The sequence below is a fragment of the Castor canadensis genome, chromosome 7 (genome assembly GCF_047511655.1).
Source record: "Castor canadensis chromosome 7, mCasCan1.hap1v2, whole genome shotgun sequence".
In the NCBI taxonomy this organism is placed as follows: domain Eukaryota; kingdom Metazoa; phylum Chordata; class Mammalia; order Rodentia; family Castoridae; genus Castor; species Castor canadensis.
The window spans coordinates 67,088,085-67,114,351 of record NC_133392.1 but is presented as its reverse complement, the minus strand read 5'-3'; the positions used below and the strand labels follow the sequence as shown (position 1 = coordinate 67,114,351).

The 26,267-nt window shown below is 40.3% G+C and overlaps 2 pseudogenes; both read right to left on the bottom strand.

Moving 5' to 3' along the window:
• Positions 1-7,812: 7,812 nt before the first annotated feature.
• LOC109684789 (ubiquitin-ribosomal protein eS31 fusion protein-like) lies at positions 7,813-8,312 on the bottom strand (annotated as a pseudogene).
• Positions 8,313-23,329: 15,017 nt separating this feature from the next.
• On the bottom strand, positions 23,330-23,408 carry LOC141425115 (U2 spliceosomal RNA; annotated as a pseudogene).
• Between the last annotated feature and the right edge of the window lie 2,859 nt (positions 23,409-26,267).

Sequence of the window (26,267 nt, the reverse complement as noted above, 5' to 3'; positions counted from 1 at the left end):
GCATCTGTATGGGAATATCTTTCTCTAGATTTGGGAAATTTTCCGTTATTATTTTGTTGAATATATTACGCATTCCCTTCGCTTGCACCTCTTCTCCTTCTTCGATGCCTATGATTCTCAAGTTTGGTCTTTTGATGGAGTCAGTGAGTTCTTGCATTTTCTTTTCACAGGTCTTGAGTTGTTTAATTAATAGTTCTTCAGTTTTTCCTTTAATTACCATTTCATCTTCAAGTTCTGAGATTCTGTCTTCTTTTTTTTCTATTCTGCTGGATTGGCCTTCCGTTTTGTTTTGCAGTTCTGTTTCGTTCTTTTTTCTGAGGTTTTCCATATCCTGGCAGTTTTCCTCTTTAATGTTGTCTATTTTTGTCCTGAGTTCATTTATCCATTTATTCATTGTGTTCTCTCTTTCATTTTGGTGTTTATACAGTGCTTCTATGGTTTCCTTTATTTCTTCTTTTGCTTTTTCAAATTCTCTATTTTTATTGTCTTGGAATTTCTTGAGTGTCTCCTGTACATTTTGGTTGACCCTATCCAGTATCATCTCTATAAAATTCTCATTGAGTACTTGTAGTATGTCTTCTTTTAAATTATTCTTGTGGGCTTCATTGGGTCCTTTGGCATAGTTTATCTTCATTTTGTTGGAGTCTGGATCTGAGTTTCTGTTCTCTTCATTCCCCTCTGGTTCCTGTACTAATTTTTTGCTGTGGGGAAACTGGTTTCCCTGTTTTTTCTGTCTTCCCGTCATTGTCCTTGGTGTTGTTACTGTCCCTGTACTGTGTGTAATTAAGTATTTTCTAGCTTGTAATAATAACAATGGTAATATTGAGAATGGAAGAGTGAGCTGAGATGGAAAGCAAGAAGTTAAAGAAAAGGGGAAAACAAATATACAGACAAGAGGGAGAAAGCAGAACAAGGTATCAGACAAGAGAGTTTCAAAGGTATAAACAGGGAGTGTTAGTGTACTAATCGACAGTAAGCTGAACAGACATTAGAGAGACAGAGAGAGGATTGAAAATCAAAGATAAAAAAAATAAAAAATAAGTAAATGAAAGTAATATCTATATATAAAAATGAATTAAAATAAAATGGAAAATAGAAAATTAAAAAAAAACCCAAAAAACTTCCAAGTTTATATGCAATTCAGTTTCAGTCTTAATAATTTGGATGTCCGTCTCAATCTCCAGTCCTGGAGTTGGTGCCTCAGATGTTGTTCTGTAATTTTCTCATCAAAGGGGATGCATAAAGTAGAACAAAACTACACACACACACACACACACACACATACACACACACAAGAAAAAAAAAAGCCCCACCAAGTGTCCCCAGTTCAAATGCAATACAGTTTCAGTAAGTTTTTCGGCTTGCAGGTGTAATTCGGTTGTTCTCTCATCAAAGGTAGGGAGAAAAAGAAAAAAAAGCATCTGGAGACAGTTCTGAGAGTGGTATCTGCAACTGTGGCTTGCCTGCCTGCTGCTCTCAGCCTGTAGCTGGAGGCGTTATTTATGCAGATCTCTGGGGTGAGCTAGCACTCACCTGGTCCACAGGCTTTGTTTGCTCAGAGTTCTCCTGTGCGGGAGCCTCTGCTACAGGCTTTCCGCTTTCCAAGCACTGGGAAAGGTGACACTGCCCCCGCATTGTCAGGCCTGCGTGTTTATTTACAGTTCACGTGGGAAGTGGGTCTTCCCCCCTCTCCTCTGAAGTTTTCCTCCCACTGCCACTTTCAGAAGCTTTCCTGCTCCTGCTTACTGGGCGGTGCTGCTGCTCCTGCCAGCCGCCATGTTTGTTTACAGTTCACGTGGGAAGTGGGTCTTCCCTCCTCTCAGAAGCTTCCCCGCTCCTGGTTGCTGGGCGCGCGCCCCGCTCCCGCTAGAGGCTCTCCGGCCCGCCTGGCTTGTTTATTTACTTTCCTGGGAAGGATTCCCTTCCCCCAATCTTCAGCGCTCAGGGTGCCCCACCCTCTTTCCAGTGTGTTTTAACTGTTCTTATTGCTTATTACTCAGTTTCTCTTTTTTTTTTCCCCGGGTGGAGGTCAGTCTGTCCAGGGGGCTATGCTGCTCTGGCCCAGGCTTGTCTGTGGGGCTACCACGGTACCGCGAAGCTCACCTGGTCCGCGTCTTCCCAAGCCGTATGGGCGCTGGCCACTGGCGGCCCCGGGGTCCCTCTTCGTTTCTCTGTTTAACGTGAAGTGGAGATTCTCTGCACCGGCTGGAGATGTGGAGGGATCAAAGTTATGCCTTTTCTCGGTGATTATGCCTGCAAAGTGTGTCTCCAGCGTCTCTCCAAGATTTCACTATAGGAGGGTCGCTTTCTGCTTCCTACCTCTAGCTGCCATCTTGGAATTCTCCTCTTGTTTGTATTCTTGATGGCAGCCATTCTGACAAAAGTGAGGTGGAATCTTAAGGTGGTTTTGATTTGCATTTCCTTTATGGCCAGGGATATTGAGCATTTATTCATGTATTTTTTAGTCATTTGGACTTCTTCCTTTGAAAAAGTTCCGTTCAGTTCTTTTAGTCATTTCTTCATTGGGTTATTGATTTTGGGGGAGTTTAGTTTTTTTTTGAATTCCCTGTATATTCTGGTTATCAGTCCCTTGTCAGATGTATAGCTGGCAAAGATTTCTCCCATTCTGTGGGTGGCCTCTTCAATATAAAGACTGTTTCTTTTGTTGTGCAGAAGCTTTTTACTTTCACATAGTCCCATTTGTCCTAACTTTCTCTTAGTTACTGAGTTTTTTGAGTTCTGTTGAGGAAGTCATTGCCTATGCCTATTAATCCAGTGTAGTCCCTGCTCTTTCCTGCACTAACTTCAACATTTCAGATCTGATATTAAGGTCTTGAACCACTTTGAGTTGATGCTTGTACAGGGTGACAGACATGGGTCTAGTTTTAGTTTTCTGCATGCAGATATCCAGTTTTCCCAGCAACATTTGTTGAAGAGGCTGTCTATTCTCTATCATTTGTTTTTGGTGCCTTTGTCAGAAATCAGGTGGGTGTTGCTAGGTCCTCTATACTGTTCCCCTGGTCTTCATGTCTACTTTTGTGCCAGTACCATGCTGTTTTTATTGCTATTGCTCTGTAGTATAGTTTGAAGTCAGGTATTATGATACCTCCAGCATTGCTCTTTTTGCTGAATATTGACTTGGTTATTCACAGTCTTTTGTGTTTCCAAATGAACTTTAGGGTTGATTTTTCAATCTCTATGATGAATGTCATTGGGATTTTGATGGGAATTGTGTTGAACATGTAGATTGCTTTTGGTAGTATAGCCATTTTCACTATGCTGATTCTACCAATCCATGAGCTTATTTATTGTTTTTATAGAAAAAAACAACAAAGAAACATGTTCACATAAAGAATGGAATGTAGTTCTTTGAACTTTTTATGAGTTGCATGCTAAAACTATATGAGATATCATTAAAACTATTTTTAATATTCTATCAACTAACATTTTGATTAAGTTCATCTTTAATTTTGTTGAAAGCAAAGAAAACACTAACTTGTAAAAGATTTTCAATCTGATTATTAGAGTAATTCATGCTTCAATTTCTAGGAAGTATATAAAAAAGACTGTACCATGACCTAGCAAATGAATAATTACTCTCTCATTCCTTTATGAAGGAGCACTTGTTTAAATTGCAATTTATGAAAAGAGTTGGGGAAAATCCAAACATAAATTTCAATTTACTCTTAATAGCATAGCACTTTTCATGAAATGCTTTTGTCTGGGTGCAAACTTTAAATTTATTTTCATCCAAATGTCCACCAAATATCTTAAGATATTCTCATTGCCAAACCAAATGTCAAAGTCAAGTCTACTTATTTTGAAATGTGGCACATATTCAGAAAAGAGCCCACAGCACACTTTTACAGGTGAATAAAAGTGTTGAAAAGCAAGCACAAGTAAGTATCAGTCTTCTCTGGCATCCCAGAAACCTCAGCTCACGTCCCTTGCCCTAGAAGACACTTGTGACTCATATGATAGGCATGCTTTGTCATTTACCATGCTCACTTCTGAACATTACACTTAGTTTTACTTAAGTTTGAATTTTTACAACTGGAAATCTTACTGTGTTTCTGTATGGATCTCAAACTTGCATTTGAGAAGTGTATATGCACATGCTTACAAATGAATACATTTGTATTCACGTAGCTTATTTCCAGTTGGTTGTACAGTGATTCATGTTGCTACAAATATGCACTTCTGTTCCACCTAGAAATAGAGTTGCTAATTCTAGAGCATGCTTATTTTCAGTTAAAGCATTTAAGGCCAATGTTTTCTAAAGTGGTTGCACCAAAATTATACTCCTACTGGCAGTAGGAGAGCTCCTCTTGCTTCACATTTTCACTGTGTTAGTCTGCTTTCAGTCACTGTAACAAATACTTGAGGTAAGTCAACTAATAAAAGGTTTTTTTTGGCTCACAGGTTTCAAAGTTTCAGTCCATGTTCCCCCTCTCTCTCCTTCCTTTATTCCTTCTTTCTTCTTTCTCTATACCTTTTTTTCTGGGCCTACCTGATTGTCTACTTACTGCATGGTGTTGAACAGAAGCAGACATACTTGTCTAGTTCTAATTCTCAAAAGGCATACTCACCACATTTTACTAGTAGGTAAACTTATGCCGACTACTCACTTTTTTGTTTGGAGGCAGTTTAAAAAACGTCTTCAGGTAGGTTTCCCCTCTTTCTTCACCTGCAAAATGGTTCAGAAGGCAACTTGGAAGGAATGAATCAATGGGCTCCATTTCTCTTTTCTTTAGATGTGAGTTGTGGCCAATTGCAGGCACTTGTATGAGGTAGGGTGGGGAGGAGAATGCAGTTGGGGCATTTACTCCCCAGACTTCATTGCTATGCCACATAGATTAGGTATGTCCTTCCACCAATGCTTACTGCTTATATTATGCAGTCCTCTCCTTGTAGCCTCTCTATCTATTTTAGAGTGGTTGCCTCTTCAGGTCCTTTTACCCATACCAGCCCTAGAGTACTACATTATCTCTAGTTACTTTCTTTAAACTCTAGCCCACCTTGTAGTCACTGTATTAAAATATTCAAATTACAACTGGAGACATAATTTTCTAGGTCTCTTGAATGATTGAATTCTACAGTTTCATGTGGGTAACCTTTATCAGAGGAAATTTCCTTTTATTTCTTTTATTCTACTTGTTTTTAAGTATTGATGCTGATGTTATCAAATGCCTTTTATGAATCATTGAGATGATTTTTATTCTTTGTTGTGTAATGTGGCATATAAAATGTCTTTTTATTCATTTTTTTGGGGGGGGCAATACTGAGGTTTGAACTTTGGGCCTTGCACTTGCTAGGTGGGTGCTCTACACTTAAGCCATACCCTCAGGCCTTATCTTTGTATTCTTGAAATGAACTTAATCCTATCACAACTTTCATAATCTACTTGCCAATATTTTATTAATGACTTTTGCAAGAATAAGACTTGACCTACAATTTTCTTTAATCACTGTGGTTTTTTTGGTCAGAGCCGGAGTTGGATTGTGTTTCTTCAGACTGTCTGAAAATATCTTTATTTTATCTTCATTTTGAAGGATATTTTTGCAGGATATAGACATCTAGACTACAGTTACTTCCTTTCAGTCCTTTTAAATTTATTTATCTATTAGTGTATATTAATTGTACAAAGTGGTTTTATTGTGATATTTCCATACATGCATATTAATGTACTTTGATCAAATTTGCCTCTCTACTACTCTTTCTTTTCCCCTCACCATTTTAAATAATTTTAATGGGTTTCATTAATCTCTTTTCATACATCAATATGAAACACTTTCATCATATTCACCCCCACTTAACCCTCTCCTTTCATCATCCCTCCCAGTGGTTCCCATCCCCAAGTGTCCCATATTCATTCCTTTGACTTTTTTAGGTTTAGATTCCATATATGAGAGAGAACATGTGATACTTGTCTTTCTCAATCTGGCTTATTTGGCTTAACAAGATGATTTCCAGTTCCGTTCATTTTTCTGCAAACAACATAAATTTAATTTTTATTTGTGACTGAGTAATAACCCATTGTGTATATATACCATGTTTTCTTTTTCCATTCATTTGTTGACAGGTACCTAGATTCATTCCATAAGTGGCTATTGTGAAGAGCGCTGTGATAAACACATTGTATAGATACTTCAATTATATGCAAACTTACATTGTTCAGATATATGCTCAGAAATGGTATAGGAACCTCCATACTGATTTCTTTAGTGGCTGTGCTAATTTACATTCCTACTATCAGTGTATAGGGAGGGAGTCTTTTTCCTCCTCACATCCTTGCCAGCATTTGTTTGTTTTCTGGATGACTGCTGTTCTGACTGGGGTGAAGTGGAATTTCTGTGTAATTTGGATTTCATTTCCTTTATGGCTAAGGAGATTGAACATTTCTTCATGTATTTATTGACCATTTGTACTGCTTCTTTTGAGAACTGTCTGTTCAGTTCATTTGCTCTCTTATTAATTAAATTATATATTCTTTTGGTGTTTAATTTTTGGAGCACTTTATATAGTCTGGATGTTAATCATTTATCTGTGAATACCTTGCAAAGATTTTCTCCCATTTTGTAGGTTCTCTCTTGATTCTGGTAATTGTTTCCTTTGCTATACAGAGCTTTTAGAATTTGATGCAATCCCATTTGTTAATTTTCGCTCTTATTTCCTGTGCAATTGGAGTCCTTTTGAGAAAGGTGCTACCTATTATAACCTGAAGGGTTTTGCTATGTTTTTTCTATAGTTGTTTCAAAGTTCAAGGTCTTACATTTAGACATTGATTCATTTTGAAATAGTTTTTAAACAGTTTGAGAGATAGAGGTCTAGTTTCAAACCTCTACATATGGATATCTAGTTATTCCAACATCATTTGTTAAAGATGCTGTCTTTTCTCTAATTTGTGTTTTTGGCAGCTTTGTCAAAAATCAGACAATTATAATTGTGTACACTTTTTTTCTGGGTCTTCTATTCTATTGGTCTATGTGTTTTGTGCCGGTACCATGCTGTTTTTGCTACTATGGCTCTGCATTATAATTTGAAGTCAGGTGCTGTGTATCTTCAGCATCATTCTTTTTGTTCAGGATTGCTTTGACTATTTGGGGTCTTTTGCACTTCCATATGAATTTTAGGATTGATTTTTCCATTTTTGTGAAAAATGATGTTGAAATTTTTATGGGGGTTGCATTGAATCTGTAGGTAGCCATTTTCAGAAAACCAGTTCTGCTTAGCAGTGAACATGGGAGGTCTTTCCAGCTTCTAGGTTCTTCATTTCTTTCTTCTAGGTTTTATAGTTTTCATTATAGATATCTCTCACCTCCGGAGGTTAGGTTTATTCCTTGGTATCTTTTGAGACTACCATGAATGAGATTGTGTTCTGACTTCCTTCTCATTGTGCTCATGATTTATATAGAAAAGTTTTCCTCCTTGTATCTCTTTTATTTCTTTCCTTTGTCTTACTGCTCTGGTTAAGAATTCAATCATTGTATTGAATAAGAATGGACAACATTGTCTTTTAGAGGAAATGGTTTCAGTTTTTCCCCATTTAGAGTGATGTTTTCTATAGGCTTATAATATATAGCCTTTAATATGTTGAGGTATATTCCTTCTATTTCTAATTTCATCAGGGTCTTTTATCATGAAGAGATGTTGAATTGTGTCAAAGGCCTTTCCATCATTTATCAAGATGATCATACGATTTATGGCCTTTATTCTATTTATATACTAGATTATGATTATAGATTTGCGTATGTTGAACTATCCTTGCACCCAGAATGAAACCAACTTGATCATGAACTTTTTTTTTTAGTTCACGTCTTTTATTAATCCATCCAGAATTACCTGTCTTCTGGTTTATTGAAGCAGTAAGTCAGACAACACTTGCCACAGTAGTGTCTGTCAAAGTGGCTAGCCATAAAAACTCCAGCACCACATTCATCTGAAGGACATTCACAGCGAAGGCGACTAATTTTGCCATTTTCATCGACCTTGTAGTACTTCAGGACAGCCAACTTAACCTTCTTCTTTCTTTTACGCTTATTCCTCTCGGGAGTGGTGTAGGACTTCTTCATCCTTTTCTTAGCACCACCACAAAGTCTCAACACAAGATGAAGGGTGAACTCCTTTTGAATGTTCTAGTCTGACAAAGTACATCCATCTTCCAGTTGCTTACCAGCAAAGATCAGTCTTTGCTGATCAGGAGGAATTCCGTCCTTATCCTGGATCTTGACCTTGACATTTTCTATAGCATCTGAGGGTTCAACCTCAAGCGAGATGGTCTTCCCCGTAAGGGCTTTCATGAAAATCTGCATCTTGGTGGCAGGTCCACCACAGATGGAAGATCAGAAAAGCTGAAATTTTTAATGTGTTGTTGGAATCAGTTTGAAATACTTTATGGAGGTTTTTTACATCTAGGTTCATCAAGGAAATTGGCCTGTGACTATCTTTCTTTTGTTATTGCTGTTGTTGTGTTGTTATCTGGCTTGGATATCAGAGTCATCTGGATTTATAGAATGGGTTTGGTAATGTTCTTCCCTTTCTGTTTTCTGGAATAGTTTGAGGAGCACTGGTGTTAGTTCTTTAATGGCTCGGTAGAATTTAGCAGCGATTAGGTCTGGTTCTGGGCCTTTCTTTGCTGGGAGAGTATTACTGCTTCAATTTCATTTCTCTTTAGTCAGTTTATATTCACTTTGTTCAATTTTGGTAGGTCATATGCATCTAGAAATACATCCATTTCTGCTAGATTTTATTAGAATATAAGATTTTTAAGTATTCCTTAATGATCCTGTAAATTTTGTTGGTTTTTGCTGTGATATCCCCTTTCTCATCTCAACTAATTTTATTAGTTTCTCTTTCTTCTAGTTAGTTGGATTTTGGATTTGTCAATCTTGTTTACTTTTCAAAGAACCAGCCTTTTGTTATATTGATTCTTTGTGTTGTTCTATTAGTCTCCATTCTGTTCATTTCTGCCCCGATCTTTATTATTTCTTTTTGTCTACTGCTCATTCTTGTTTTTCTAAGAGCTTGAGGTATATCATTAGCTTACTCATTTGAAATCTGTCTGATTTTTTTATGAAGGCACTCATAACTATAAATGTTCCTCTGAGCACTACCTCTGTTGTGTTTTAAAGGCACAGGTAAGTTGTATTTTTATTTTTTGTTTGATTGTAGATTTTAAAATTTCTTCCTTATTTCTTTGATTACTCTCTGATCACTCAAGAGCAAATTATTCAGTCTCCAGGTGTTTGTTTCTCTTGTTATGGACTTTTAGTTTTATTCCTTTGTGGGCTGTTAAAATGCAGGAAATTATTGCAATTTCATGTATTTGTTAAGACTTGCTTTATGTCCTAAGAGATGATCTGTTTTGGAGAAAGTTCTGTATGCTGTTGAGTGGAATGTTCTGTTGATGCCCGTAAACTCCCTTTGATCTATAGGGTTGTTTAATTCTGGTTTCCTCATTGATTTTGTTTTTTTTTTGGTTTGAATGACATGTCTATTGGTGACAGTGGGTTATTAAAGTCACACTATTATTGTGTTGGGGTCTATCTGTGATTTTATGTACAGTAGTTTTTGCTTTATGAAGTTAGGTATGCTGACATCTGTACCTATGTGTTTACTATTGCAATATCCTTCTGCTTGATTCTTCCCCTTATCATATGGAATGACCTTCTTTGTCTCTTCTAATTTGCTTTCATAGCTACATTTTGAGATATGAGTATAAGCTACTCCTTCTGGCTGCTCCTGGAAAATCTTTTTCCATTCTTTAATTTTAAGCCTATGAGGCCAGAAAGGTACATTTCTTGTAGGCAACAAATGGTTGAGTCTTATTTTTTTAGTCCAATCCACCACTCTGTTGATTGGATAATTGAGAAAATTAGCTTTCAGAGTTGTTATTGAAAGGTATGTAGTAATTTCTGCCATTTTATTGGTTTTATAGTTTTATTCTTCTTTACTCATTGTCTTATCTACTCATCTAGTGCCATATATTCTTTTCTGTGTTTTGTGGTTGCATTTATCTTCTTCTCTATGTAGGATTCCTATAAACTGGTTTAGTGGTCATAAATTGCTTTAGTTTTTTTTTCCACAATGGAAGGTTTTAATTTCTCTTTCAGTTATGAAGGATAGCTTTGTTGGGTACAGTAATCTAGGTTGGCAGTTACTTTCTTTCAGAGCATCATTCCATGCTCTCCTTGCTTTTAAAGTTTCAGTTGAGAAATCTGCTATTATTCTGATGGGTTTGGCTTTATGGATAACTAGACTTTTCTCTTGCAGCTTTCCACATTGTTTCCTTATTCTAATGTTTTAACTATAATATGACATGGGGAGGTTCTCTTCTGGTCTTATCTGTTTGGAGTCCTAAAAGCCTCTTGTACCTGAATAAGAATCTCTTTCTCAAGATTTTGAAAATCTTCTGCCATTATATTATTGAAAATGTTTTCTATTTAGCTTGAATCTTTTCTTCTTCCTCTATGCTCATGATTCAAAGGTTCTATCTTTTAATAGTGTCCCAGAGGTCTTGCTTGTTTTGTTAATTTCTTTAATTAAAAAAAATCTTCATCTGCATATTCTGACACATCTACATTGTCTTCAAACTCTGATAGTCTGCCTTCAATTTGACCCAGTCTATGGGGAGACTATCAACTGAGTTTTTAATTTGACTTATTGAGCTTTTCATTTCCAAATTTCAGTTTGATTTTTTCAGAATTTCTGTGCCTTTATTGAATTCTTCTTTCATGTTCTGTATTGACTTCTTTCTTTCCTTAAGCTCACTGAGTTTTCTGGGAATTTATTCAGCTGTTGCCCTCTAATTTCATTGGTCATTCTTATAATCATATTTCTGAATTATTTTTTCTGGCTTTTCATCTACTTCAATATAATTAGTGTTTGTTACTATGGAGTTTTTGAGTTTTGGAGGAGTCATATTTCCTTGTTCTTATTTTTCTTGTGAACACCCAAGGCCAGGTCGTTGGTGGTAAATTTTAATCAGTTGAAATATTCTTAATGTGCAGGCGGGAGAGTGGAGAGGTTGGGTGAAGTGTTATTTCTCACTGTTGGATTGGGCATGTGACTCAGTGCCAAACATTAGCACATGTGCTTAGGACACTGGACCTGATGCTCAGCACTGCTCAAACCGAGGAAAACTAGCTGGAGCCTCTTGTAGAAGGGTCAGTTGTCCACTCTTGGGCTTCCTTCACTATAGAATCATTCCTTGTTTATGAACTAGGAGCCACTGTGGGCTGCAGGGAGCTTTATAGTCTATGGGCTGATCAGATTAGTACTTGCTCATAAATTCCCCAGTTTGCATCCCCAAGGGAAGCAAGTATTCAAGCCTTGGGGTGACACCTAATGTCAGAGAGTTGGGGGTATCAAATAAAACACTGAGTTCTGTGATGGATGGAGCAGAATTGAGGGATCTAGGTACTCTGCCTGGTGTGTTATGCTTAATGACCCCATTCAGCAGTTCACACATCCTGTGGGGAGGAGGAGGCTGTGGAAGTCTTATGATTCAGATGGTTTGTACCCAGGGCTCTCAGTCCTGCCTGGCAGTAAACAAACACCAGGATGCAGTTCCTAAAGGTGGGCCTGGGTGCTTTCAAACCATGCCCAGCACTTCACCTCCCTACTGGGCAGAGGAGACTGCTGAAATCACTTGATTTGGAGGGTCTGACCTCTGGGCCCTCAGATCTACCTGGCAGCAAACACATGCCCAGATGGGCATTAGTGTATCAGACCCTGCCTAATATTTTGCCTCCCTGAGAGGAAGGAGGTGAAGAGGCTGTGGAAATTGTGTGATTCAGAAGGCCTAGGCTCAGGGTCCTCACACCCACCCAGCAGTCAACACAAGCCAGAATAGAGTTCCTGGAGATGGGTGCTTTCAAGCCCTGCCCAGTAGTTCAACTTCTTGTGTGAGAGGGGGGTTGGGAGGAGTTTGAGGATATCATACAGTTTGGAGGGTCTGGGCTCAGGGACCTCATATCCATTTATTAGCCAACAAACACAGCCAGGAGGCAGGCCCTCCTACTACACCAGGCATAGGTTCAGTGCTTTGTTTCCACTGTGACCCTCAGAAGATGATACTTGCTCCTCACCAGGGAGGGCAAGGCCTCTGACCACTGCACCCTTGGCTGCTGGAGCTCCATACTGCTTGAACTTCTTTGTGGACCATATTAGATCCTTTCCTCTCCACAACCACCCCTTGTGGCCCTCTCTCACCAAGACATTATATCAGGGTGTCCCAAGATTCCCTGAGCCATGATTGTTCCTGTTTTTGGAGTATCTCAGTCTCAAACAATAGGCCCTATCTCAAGATAGCTGTAGATCTCAGAGATGAAGGGAGCAATAGAGTGTCTTTCTTCACTGAGGCTAGCCTTCTGCACCAGAGTAATCAACTGTTTCACCAAATCCCTGCACTGGATTGAACGCTTGTGGGAGCTGTGGGTTTAGCCTATAGCTGGAATTGCCAATCTGTCACCAGGGCTGTGTGGTTTACCTTGTTACTGAGTTTTCAGCTTCCTCTATCCCTTTCCTCCACTGCCCTGGAGCTGAGGATTGAGCTTGGGACTGTTTTCTGCTTTTTTCTGTTGCTTCTGTTTCTCCATGATTTTCTGCTGTCCTGCTACCTCTTTCCTGATTCCTGATGCTCTTCCCCTCTGTCACTTTTCAAATATATTCTCCCCTGTGTTACTGACTCTTCTTATTCATGGAGTCAAAATGATTGTTGTTTTAATCAGCTATCTTGCTCCACCTCTTCTCTCAGTTCTTCAAAGATATCATTCCATTTACTTCTGGTTTCTTTCGAAAAGTCAACCATTCATCTAATTTTGTCATTGAAGGTCATTTGGATTTTTTTCTTACCCATTTTTCTTTGACTTTCATTTGCTACAGTTTTACTATGATGTGCCTTAGGTGTTTTGTTCTTCCCACCCCATGATAGACTGCTTATAAGGGTTCTTAAATCTGCCACTTGACACCTTTCATCACTTGATGTCTTTCATCAATTTGGAAGAGTTTTCAGCCATTATAACTTTAAATAAATATTGCTTATATCCTATTCTGTCTCTGTGTCTAGTTTTCCTGAGACTTCAATTACAAACATGGTAGACTCTCTCAGGGATAGTGGGGTCCCACCATCCACCTTTTAAAAAATTTTTTTCTATTCTTTTTTTTCTGTTATGCTTCATATTGGAATTTTTTTGATGACAACTTTCCTACTTAATAATTTTCTGTTCAGATATATTTACCCACCTGATAAATTATTACTTTTAGTTGCTGCATTATTCAGTTTAAGAATTTCCATTTGTCTCTTTTTCATATCTGGTATGCCTTTTTTGTATGGTTTCTGGTTCTTTGCTAACATTGTTAATTTTTAATTTTGTTTATTTATAAACAGTAAGGCCATATTTTCAAAAAAATCCTTATTATTATGGACATGTGTATATGGATCTGTGTATGAAGCATGCAGAATGGAAAATAGTTTAATGAATTCCTATGAGTCTGCTCCAATAATTATCAATATTCTTTCACTCTTTTGCAAAATATATTCTCCTCCCACTTTTATCAGTGAAGTGTTTCCTGCAGTTGCTGTTCCCTCTCCTCCCTCTCTGCCTTCATCATATTCTTCTTTGTCTTCCTTCTCCATCTCCTTCTTCTTCACTGAGGATAATTGGAAGCAAACCCAAGATGCTACCATGTTTCCCTAATAGCAAGTACTTAAAAAAAAGCATAACCACAGAATCTTCACACTCAACAACATTAGTACTAATCTTGCATCATCTACTGCCTTGTCCACCTTCATTTTTCAGTATCTTCAAATTAGCTTTATAACTTTTTAACAATTAATTTTTAAAAATTTTTATTTTATTCATATGTGCATACAATGTTTGGGTCATTTCTTCCCCCTTCCCCCCGCCCCCTCTCTTACCCTCCCTCTTATCCCCCCTACCCCTTCACTACCCGGCAGAAACTATTTTGCCCTTATCTCTAATTTTGTTGAAGAGAGAGTATAAGCAATAATAGGAAGGAACAAAGGTTTTTGCTAGCTGAGATAAGGACAGCTATACAGGGAGTTGACTCACATTAATTTCCTGTGCCTGTGTGTTTCCTTCTAGGTTAATTCTTTTTGATCTCACCGTTTCTCTAGTTCCTGGTCCCCTTTTCCTATTGGCCTCAGTTGCTTTAAAGTATCTGCTTTAGTTTTTCTGCATTGAGGGCAACAAATGCTATCTAGTTTTTTAGGTGTCTTACTTATCCTTATACCTCCCTTGTGTGCTCTTGCTTTATCATGTGCTCAAAGTCCAATTCCCTTGTTGTGTTTGCCCTTGATCTAATGTCTGCGTATGAGGGAGAACATATGATTTTTGGTCTTTTGGGCCAGGCTAACCTTACTCAGAATGATGTTCTCTAATTCTATCCATTTACCAGCGAATGATAACATTTTGTTCTTCTTCATGGCTGCATAGAATTCCATTGTGTATAAATACTACATTTTCTTAACCATTCGTCAGTGGTGGGGCATCTTGGCTGTTTGCATAACTTGGCTATTGTGAATAGCGCTGCAATAAACATGGGTGTGCAAGTGCCTCTGGAGTAACCTGTGTCACAACCTTTTGGGTATATCCCCAAGAGTTGGTATTGCTGGATCATATGGTAGATCAATGTTTAGCTTTTTAAGTAGCCTCCAAATTTTTTTACAGAGTGGTTGTACTAGTTTACATTCCCACCAACAGTGTAAGAGGGTTCCTTTTTCCCCCGCATCCTCACCAACACCTGTTGTTGGTGGTGTTGCTGATGATGGCTATTCTAACAGGGGTGAGGTGGAATCTTAGTGTGGTTTTAATTTGCATTTCCTTTATTGCTAGAGATGGTGAGCATTTTTTCATGTGTTTTTTGGCCATTTGAATTTCTTCTTTTGAGAAAGTTCTGTTTAGTTCCCTTGCCCATTTCTTTATTGGTTCATCAATTTTGGGAGAGTTTAGTTTTTTGAGTTCCCTATATATTCTGGTTATCAGTCCTTTGTCTGATGTGTAGCTGGCAAATATTTTCTCCCACTCTGTGGGTGTTCTCTTCAGTTTAGAGACCATTTCTTTTGTTGAGCAGAAGCTTTTTAGTTTTATGAAGTCCCATTTATCTATGCTATCTCTTTGTTGCTGTGCTGCTGGGGTTCCATTGAGAAAGGTCTTGCCTATACCTATTAATTCCAGAGTATTTCCTACTCTTTCCTGGACCAACTTTAGAGTTTGGGGTCTGATATTGAGATCCTTGATCCATTTTGAGTTAATATTGGTATAGGTATAGGGTGATATACTTGGATCTAGTTTCAGGTTTTTGCAGACTGCTAACCAGTTTTCCCAGCAGTTTTTGTTGAAGAGGCTGTCTTTTCTCCATCGCATATTTTTAGCACCTTTGTCAAAGACAAGTTGGTTATAGTTGTGTGGCTTCATATCTGGGTCCTCTACTCTGTTCCACTGGTCTTCATGTCTGTTTTTGTGCCAGTACCATGCTGTTTTTATTGTTATTGCTTTGTAATATAGTTTGAAGTCAGGTATTGTGATACCTCCAGCATTGTTCTTTTGACTGAGTATTGCCTTGGCTATTCGTGGCTTCCTGTGTTTCCATATAAATTTCACGGTAGATTTTTTGATCTCTTTAATGAATGTCATTGGAATTTTGATGGGAATTGCATCAAACATGTAGATTACTTTTGGGAGTATAGACATTTTTACTATGTTGATTCTACTAATCCATGAGCATGAGAGATCTCTCCACTTTCTATAGTCTTCCTCAATCTCTTTCTTCAGAAGTTTCTATTAACAATTAATTTTTTGAAACTATTCTCCAAGCAATGGCTACACATTGTATTTTGTTACTGAGGCACAATTCTTTTTTTAATAGTGTATTGTTTCAAAGTCTACGTGATAATGTCAATATCTGGAGCCCTCCTGCTCTGCTTCTGGGATCTGTTATTTCTGATTCTTTTCCTTCTTTATATCTTGTTTCATGTGTTGCTTATCTTCTTTTGTGTGCTTGAACTGTATTTCAAAATTCATTTGTTAGAAATAACTTTTTTTTGGTGGTTGGGACTGAGTTCAAGGCCTGTGCATGCCAAGTGAGTACTCTACCACTGAGCTAAATCCTTAGCCTTAGAGATAATTTTTATCCAGGAGGGTGTTTTCTTCTTCTAGATGATTTGTTTTTGCTTCTTCCACATGTTTGGGGACACCAGCAATCCTGGATCACCTTATTCCAGTTGTAAGGTCTGGTATTACTTAAAGCTGGTTTTCTGTTGCTGCTTCAGGAGTCAATCTATTTATCTTAGATTCCTAGGCACAAAGCTTTGGATCTTAGTATCAATTTCTGTCCCCATTGCTCTGTGAGTCCACCAAAAGCACTCCCCAGCCTCTTAGCCTTTCACTGTCTCAGTTGTTTCTTTTAGAATCACTGAAAACCCAGCAACCAACCTCTATGGCACCACAATTACCTCTCTGGATTTCTCTCTTCCTTATGTCTTGGCTAGGTTTTTATTTTTTCTTCACCATTTTGCTACCTTCTCTGTGCTTTCAAGATATTGTGTAGAAGTGCCTTTAAATACTATTTCCTCATTTTCTATTTCAATTAAATGCTCTTAATTGGAAGATTGGTTAAAATACTCAATTTACTATTCACAAAGATTTAATTTGTATTCTAAAATTAAAGTATAAATAATATGCATGAAACAAGTGGCAAAAATACTATGTAAACAGATGCAGAAATCCTGAGTGTATAACTCAATAAATTTCTCTATTTTATATACATATGTGATCACTTATTATTGTTTCAAGTAAATAAATGTATTAATATATAATTCCATCCAAACCTTCTCACTTCTCCCATCCAAGTACTAACCAGGCCCGACCCTGCTTAGCTTCCGAGATCAGACGAGATCGGGCGCGTTCAGGGTGGTATGGCCGTAGACTCACTTCTAAATTTTAGTTCTAAGGAAGAAAGTTGCTGTGAGTTGTCTCCAAATGACATATGACGCTGCTGCTTTCAGTGTTTTCACTAAGTTTTCTTGGAGAGTGTTTGTTTTACTCATGGGACTTTTCTCAGGGACAGCTGTAGCCTTCGTTAGTACTTGGGGTATGGATACCTTATGCATTATTAAGAAAGAACAGGTTTGTAAATTGGGAAACACAGTTCAGTTAGCCTGAGGGTGATGTGGGTAAGTGGGCCTGGGCTTTTCAAATAAGAGGTGGTTAAGAGTCACCAAGCCACCTTAACATTCTTTGGGGGAGATAAACAGGACTGAGCAAATGTATCTGTTGGAAACTGATGCAAATCAGGGTGGTCATACATTGTGTTAGTCCTTTGGAATGTCTGGGTAAAGAGGTAAGGCTGGTCACTCTGCTGTTTCTCAAACCTTGTAAGGTACTGTTAGACTCCAGAAAACTGATCCCTCTGGTGGTTCAGGTTCTGACATTATGTCTGTAGGATAATTTACCTCATTGGTAAATCTCAAGGGCTCAGAAAAGGATTTTTGTTCTCCTTCTGACCACTCTGCAGACATTTTGAATTTTATGCTATCACACCCACCATCACCAAAATATGTTTAAGACATGAAAGAGCAAGAAACCATTGGGTGGAAATAAGAGCTTTGGTTTTTCACTCCCTTGACTAAAGGAGGCTCCATGACACCAGGAGTGGCTCCTGTGTCTGATATCCAGGAGTAGAGCACCATTCTGTGATTCAGGACAGGAGAGAGGTCTGTCTTCCTTTATAAACTAGGAGAAGGGAAATTGAGGAGGAGAAGATGGTATTAGGAAAGAGTAAACATGGAAGTTTCATTCTGGAAACTGATCTCCTTAGGCTTATTTTCCTGAATATCCCTTGGAAAGTTTTCATATATCCATGGATGTGTGTATCTCAATAAAATCATTGTTTGCAGCCAGAAGAGTCCACTTCCCATACAATCAGCTAGACATGATACCTAAACAATGAACTAATGATCTCTATTTTATAGGATGGTTTTATAAGTTTAATGTGATCATTTATGTAAGTTCCTTAGTAACTGTTGCTTGGCATGTAGTAATCACCATCTGAATGAGCATTCATTTATCCATCCACATATTTGGTATGTTTTTTGATATATTGTAAGTGTTCAAGAGAAACCTCCTGGCATGGTACAAAAAAATGTGAGGTGATAAGCCTGGATTCCTGCCTCTCCTTGATCCTTGGGAGCTGTGATAACTTGAATCTTGATTTTATCATCATCTGCTTGAATTTTTGCTGGGTTGGTCAAGAATATGAAATCTCTCTGAAATTCTGAAAGTACACAGGGAACCCTTAAGGTGCCGCTCCAACCCCAAGGGCTAAGGTTCCTTTGTACACACCGGTCTAAACTCCCACATTACCTCCAGGTATTTGGGTGAGAACCTCTCCCCGAAATCACAGATCTCCTCAGACATTGTAATTCTCATCAGCTGAAAGCTGTGGAATGAGGGAGGAGGTGAGGAAGAAGCCAGGACAGCCAGGTTAGAAAAACCGCTTGGAGAATCTACAACCTTCTTGAGGGGGGTTTCCTTCCCTGTCCTGCTAGAACATCATTGCTTGACCACTTGTTGCCAAAGTGTGCACTGAGTGGCACAGGCAACTGAATGGTCATTCTGGATGGCAGACAGGAAGGACATGGTCCTCTTTTGGTTCTCCTCAACACTTCTGACTTCATTAAGAAGAAAGCCCTTATGGCTTACCAATCTATTTTAAAATTTTTTCTTGGTACCTTTGAATAAAATTCATTTTTCTCCAAAGAAAGAAGAAAGTCCTATTTAGTGCATGTAGATTTTCAACACTTTCACTTTTGTTCATTTCTGTTTTTAGTGAGGAGGAAACCGGTCTTCAGGCAGACAGTCTAAACTTTAATAAACTCTTTGGTTTTCATTGTGTGTATTTTCACAGTTATCGCCTGTTGGTGGCAGACACTTGCTATAAGTAGTAGCCAGTGCTTACCAAGCTCTAAGCAGGGAGGTGAATATATTACGATTAGTAACTCATTTCATCCTCACAGCTGCCCTCTGAGAGAGGTGCTAGTTCTCCTGTTTCACAGATACGGAAACTGAGGTTCAGAGAATTTCAGTAAACTGCCTAGAGTCACAGCCAGGAAAGGGTTGAGCTTAGATATAATCCAGAGTTTACAATTTTTTTTTTTGGCAGTTGGTGGGTTTGGAACTTAGGGTCTCGTGCTTGAGCCATGCCTCCCAGCACCATTTTGCTTTAGTTTATTTTTCAGATAGGGTCTCATGCTTTTGTCTTGGTCAGCCTTGGATTGCGGTCCTCCTAACTATGCTCCCCTGCCCCCAAGTAGATGGGGTTACGGGTGTACCCCAGCTTGTTCTTTGAGATAGGATCTCATTAACTTTTTTGCTCAGGCTTGCTTGGAACCACAATCCTCATTTCCCCACCTCCTGCACAGTTGAGTTTTCAGGCTTATGTCATCATGCCTGGCCCCCAGGGCTACATCCTTAGTAACTACTCTATTCTGCCTTCTTTAGAAGAGTGATACTAAATTTCCTTTTTAAATGTTTGATTTTTAATGAGCTGATTTAAAGGTGCGTCTTAGGTAAAACACGAAAAGTAGAGGCACTATGTGGATAGAGTAAAAATTGAGACAGTGGTCCTTGGAAGATGCAAGCTTGGGAAACATCAGCTTATCCTAGTGCTATGGTTTGAATGTCCCCACCAAATTGATGTTGAAGGCTTGTACCCAATGTCATACGTTAATGGTTTTGGAGGTGGGGCCTTTGAGATGTAATCAGGGTTAAATGAGCTCATGAGGGTGGGGCCCTTATGATGGCACGAGTGGCTTTATAAGAAAAAGAAGAAAGACCCAAGATGGCATGGTTGGTGTTTCACCATGTGATACCCTCCACCATGTTAGATGCAGCAGGAAGGTCCTCACCAGATGCCGAGCAGATGCTGGCACCATGCAATTCAACTCTCAGAACCATGAGCTAAATAAACTTCACTCTGTCTCTCTTTGGCAATACTGGGTTTGAACTCAGGGCCTCATACTTATTACACAGGCACTCTACCACTTGAGTCACTCCACCAGCAAAAACTTCTTCTTTTTATAACTTACCCAGCCTATGGCATTCAATTACATCAATGGAAAATGAACTAAAGACACTCAGGCTCCAGTGTCTTGTCCCAAGGGCTAAGAGTCTTCTGCTCTCATCCAGCCTCATTGACAGCAGGGAGTCAGTGAAGGGCTGGCTTCACTGAAGGCAGACAGCAGGGCCCGTTTTTGTTCCCATTAGAAGCCATTTCAGGACAGCCTCTCCTGGGTATGCTTGACTTACATCCTTTTATTCCTTTTGTATTTTTTATCCTGTAATTGTGTTACCAATTCAAGCAATATGATGTGATAATATAATATATAATACTATAATATAATAATACCATACAAGACCTTTTCCAGTAAACTTGGTAGTTAAGAGCTATGAAGATTAGTGAGCTACACACATCAAGAATTTAAAATAGGGCTTAGCCTTAGTGAGTGCACTTCTAATGCTGTTTGGGATGAGGATGGTTGAAGGCAGATGAGAGGGGCTGAGGGCTATGAGAGGCAGTTCCCTGACAGTGCTGAAGAGGTCAGTCATCAATGAGTTGCTCCAGGACTTGCCTCAATTCAGGCAGTTACACCAGAGCCCACAGAGGAGTGCAGAAACACTCTGCACCGGGGCCTGGAGGAACAGCATCTGATCTGCTCAGGCATCATCTGAGGTAGGTCCCACCTCCACATTCCTGTAGACACATTAGTCAAACACCTGCCCTGTGTTGAGGGCTGCACACGGCTGGCTGATGAATGGGAGGAGCACATGTTTCCAGTGATAAATGTCATTGGGCAGAAGGAGGTTTTTAAAATTAGAGGAAATGGATTCTTCTAGACTTCTTAGGCAGTCAGCCTGATATGTATAGATAGGATTAAGCAGGAACCCAGATGCTCAGAGAGCTCAGGTGCTTGGAGCTCAGGAGAGGGACACATTCATACTTGTCATCTACATGTGCACATTTCCCTTCTGTAGGACTCTACAGTTTATAGAGTATTGGCAGGCTTGTCAGTGGTTCAAGATCAGGGCTTTGTATAGAGTGAACATGTATACGTCATTTACTAGTTGGTGAATCTTGGACAAGTCATTTGTCCCTTCAAGTCCCTGCTTTGTCTCTGTGAAACACAAGTTGTAAGTGTTACCTACCTTACAGAGTTGTAGTGCAGTTCAAATTGGACAGGGCAGACAGGTGCCTGGCCCATCAGTGGTGGCATTGGTTAGTGTTGTCTCTGTTATGCTGGGCAGACAGGGCCACTAGATCTTATTTGAGGAGACCAGGCTGCAGGGAGATAAAATAACTATCCCAGGACACCTGGCTGCTAACAGCCCTATTTTCAAGCCCAGTGGCCTCTACCCTAGTCAATATAAAGAGAAGCTTACTATGAAGAGCAAACTAAATGAAGAGAATTTCATCTTTGTAGTTAAAGCTAATCTTACAGGTTTTGATTGAGGTGTTCCACTTATTGTGGAGTGTCTCAGAAAATGCATTTGAATGCCCCTATGTGTGTTAGCTGTTCCCAGGCTCAGTAGAGAGCTTTTTACAGTGTGAGATTTATACTCACTGTTCAGCAGAGACTCTGGAATCATAATGCCTGGGTTCCAATTCTGGTTCTACCATTTTTGAGTTGGGTGGCCTTCAGGCAAGTATCTGTGTCCTTATGTGCAAGGTGGTAATATAGTGGTGTCTATGTCACAGTACGTCTGTCAATTAAGATGAAACGCAACAGAGGCTATGCTCTAGAAGGCACTTAGCATAGGGATTGGCAGACAGAAGGGGCTCCCTAAAGACAGATGTTGTCTTAATTAAGACACAAAATCTCACTTAGACTTACAAAGTATCATTGACAGCCAAAATATGAACAAATTGCTCTTCCCAGCTGTAGTCATAATGGTGGCTCAGTCTAGAGTATGGCGTCTGAGCTCCAGAAGCCAGCACCCATGTTTTGTGTGGCTTTATACCCTGCCACAGCCCCTTCTTGCCCAGGCCCAGTGTTCAGCCCAGTGTGGTTCTCCATAATGGCCTGCCCCCGAGCCAATGCCAGCCACCCACTGGGGGAGGTGCTCTCGGGGAGGTGTCAGCAATGCCTGGAAGTGGAGCAGAGGAGAAGAAAGCCCCTGGGTCCTGCAGGATGGATACTTGACTCTGCTGTGATATCAGCAGTGCCCCTTCCCAGCAGAGGTGGAGCTGTCCAAGGAAGTTTCCAGACATGCAATACTGTCATGGCATGCTGATAACTTAGAGTGAGCCTGAATACAGTCAATCCTGGGGCTGGGGTCATTCAGCTTCTCTCTGACTCAATTTCATCTAAAAAATAAGATTAAAGAATATCTGTCCCTCTTAATAAGGATCAAATAAGTGTAATACGCCATAAATGTAGTCTCTCTCTCTCTCTTCCCACACACACACACATATACACATACACACATATACTCATGGTTTAGGGTTCTCCATCTTTTCTACCTAACTTCTCTCCACCTATCTGCTGATGGGCAGATAGGGGGGCCCAGAAGTCATTTCCTCTCCATCACTTCGATCCCATGTGGCTCCCCTCTTGGCTACGCCTTTAAAGAGAATAGACTTCCATGCTGTTTGCTGGGTAGTGGGAGGGTACATGGTGAAAGGTCATCCCAGTGGGGATGAGCCCAGTGACCTCTTTCTCCAGTCAGCTCAGGAAGGAGACAATTTTCAGGTGAGCAAAAGGCAATCCCTCTTTGAGGGCAAAATCCTTGAAGCCAGAGCAGAGGGAATCTGGGGTGCTTGCTCTGGGAGGGAGAGCATGTTGACATGGATTCATCAGCGTTTGTCTTCCTCCGGCCTTGCGAACTGGGCTCAGTTCTGGCTTTCTCATTTACAATGTGCAATAAATTAATAGTAATAGTAATAATAATAGCTTGTATGGATGATTTCATTTAGTTATGATGTCTTAGCAAGGTGTTACTATTTTATAACTTGATAAACAGAGGCACGGGAAGATTAAAATATACCATGCCACAAAGACACATGTCTGCTAAATCAGAATTCAAATCCTAGAAGGCTGACTGCAGAGTGTGAGCTTTTTACCCCTGCACCCTGTTTGCTGCCCACCATCGGGATAGAAAGGAGAAAGGAAACAACAAAGGGAGGAGGAGAAGAGAATGAAAGAAGGATGTCTATCTTCCAGGTTGTGAGGATGAAACAAGAGATTGTGTTTGTGTGTGTGTGTGTATGCATGTGTGTGTCTGTGAGTGCAACTGTGTATGTCTGTGTGAAGGGGTTTTATAAAATTTAAAGTGTTAAAATAGACTACAGTATTACACTTGATCTTAGCCAAAAGGCTGAGAAGTGATACAATATTATCATTGTTAGACCAAAGGTGTCCTCAGAGAGAAGCCTCAAAGCCACGGGGCCAACTGATCATGAACTGGAACCTCCAAAACTATGGGGCTGAAACCCCTTTTCTCTTTATAAGTTGATTATCTCAGGTGTTTTGTACAATGATAGAAAGCTAACACATCATGGTATTAGGCAATGTGCTAAGGGCCAACCCTGTTCCAGAAACAGTCCGTAGAGGTGGCAGCTTCTGTTCTCCTTGCCTGCTCTCTTTCACCTGGACAGTAGTAGAGAGCCACTTGTCTCCCCTCTCTAAGCTGGGAGTCTCTGGCACCTGGTTGGGGCTTTTCCATCCTTCAGCAAGCTCTCCTTACCCCAGCTCTGAGGCTTTTCTCTCTTTCTGGGATGTGAATTCCAGAATAAGGAGATTCTGTAATTTCTGCCCTTGTTCGTCTTATTGTTGTGTGACTTTGGGTGAGTTTTTTAACCTCTCTGTATCCTAGAGTCTGCCTTTTTACCTAATGGGAAAAATCAGTATAGCCCTGTCCAAGCCATAGGGTTAGAAGGATCTGTGTGCATTAGTACTGTGTGCAGAGTCAATAGAATGGTCTTTCTGTCCATTTATTTGCAGGGTTTTTTCCTTACATAGAGGCACAAATCTTCTTGTCACCCCAGAAAGTTCCTTCATGCCTGTCCAGTGAGTCTCTCTGCCCAAGTCCAGAGGCAACTGATGCATTGATTATTTTTTAAACCCCAAATTAGTTTTGCTTATTTATAAAAGACTTTGATTGGCATTGTCAAGTGTCCCCTCAAAACTCGTGCCATTTTCCACTCTTGACAGGAGTACAAGGGAGTCCCAGGAATAACAACTCCCATCCTTTCTCAACTCGCTAACATTTACATAGCCAGTAAGTGACACAGCCAGCCTGTGGGACCTTGAGGATGGTGTGTCTTCAAAGCCAATTTGCCTCTCTCTGTTTCAATCTGACTCCTTGGGACAGGGCTGGACATATTCCTGGTGTATCCCTTTCCTGGAGTGTCTGATTGGCATTTTCCCAAGGCTGTCTCTCTGCCCCTGTTTTGTCCAGGTGAAAGAGAGCAGGCAACACAGGAAGGGGTGAGGATAGGTAAGACACCTAAAAAACTAGCTAGCATTTGTTGCCCTTAACACACAGAAACTAAAGCAGATACCTTAAAAGCAACTGAGGCCAATAGGAAAAGGGGAACAGGAACTAGAGAAAAGGTTAGATCAAAAAGAATTAACCTAGAAGGTAACACCCACGCACAGGAAATCAATGTGAGTCAATGCCCTGTATAGCTATCCTTATCTCAACCAGCAAAAACCCTTGTTCCTTCCTATTATTGCTTATACTCTCTCTACAACAAAATTAGAGATAAGGGCAAAACAGTTTCTGCTGGGTATTGAGGGGGTGGGGGGGAGAGGGAGGGGGCGGAGTGGGTGGTAAGGGAGGGGGTGGGGGCAGGGGGGAGAAATGACCCAAGCCTTGTATGCACATATGAATAATAAAACAATAAAAATAAAAAAAAAAAAAGAGAGCAGGCAAGAAGAGCAAAAGCTGCCACCTCTACGGACTGTTTCTGGAACAGGGTTGGCCCTTAGCACATTGCCTAACGCCATGATGTTTTAGCTTTGTGTCACTGTACAGATAATCAATTTATAAAGAGAAAAGGGGTTTGAGGCCCACAGTTTTGGAGGTTCCAGTTCATGGTCAGCTGGCCCCGTGGCTTTGAGACTGTGGTGAGGTAGCACATCAGGGTGGAGCATGTGGACAAGCAAAGCTGATGATCTCGTCAACTAGGAGACAGAAGAGAGGAGGGGGAGCTGGGGTCACACAATCCCCTCCAAGGGCATGCCTGCAATGTTGCAAAGCCCTTCACCAAGCCACACCTTTCAAAGTTTCCACCACTTCGCAGTAGCACTCCCTGGAGACAAAGCATTTGAGGACATTCAGCATCCAATCTATGGCACATACCCATTCACGCTGGTTGGTTGCTGGTGGCCCTGATCCTGTAGTGGGAATTACGGGAGGCCTGACCCGCCTCAGAACAGCAAATTGGGAGCTGTGAAATGCTTTTTGGCTTAAAATTCTGGAAAGGAGTAAGAGGCCACCTTTTTTACTTCAGACCAGTTGAAAATAAAGGTTTAAAAAAGAAAAATAAAATTCAAACATTTTCAGGGATGTTAGTACAAAGGCTCAGAAAGTTCCCAAGTGTTCACAGCCTGCCTCCAAGTGGCCCCTCCCTGTGCCTGCCATCTGCAGGGGTGGCCAGTGGTTTCTGTGTAGTGACAGCCAGGAGGACAGGAACTATGACTGCAGGGACTCCTAGGCTGGCAGGGAGTAGCCTTAACTGACTTTTCCTGGGCAAGGGGCCCCACTGAGGAGCCGGGTCCAGGAATAAATGTCACACAGCAGTGCTGGAGACTTCCTGAGCCATCAAAGGGGATGGAAGATGGCTTCAGTGCCCAGCAGGAGGGAATTTGTCTGCAAGGCCTAGAATCTATCATGTCCTCTGCCTGTGGTCCTGCTTACTTTGGTGTGCACTGACTGACAGCTGAACAGGATGAAAGCAAAATGCCCTGGGGCTTGGGCCTTAGGAAGTTGAGAGAGGGCAACTGAGGACGCTGCAACCAGGAAGGAGGAGCTCAGGAGCTACTCAGGATGAAGCTGGGAACAGCTCAAGGGGTAGAAGGCAGCAGGATCCCTGAAGCTGGTGGGAAGGAAGCAAGTGGAATGTGGAGGAGTCAGGGGCCCACCTGGCAGTAGGAGAACCACAGTTTCCCCTGAAAATGCATGTTGAAGTGGCAAGAGGGGATGGGCAAGAACCATCACTTCATGGGATAGATGTACAGAGGT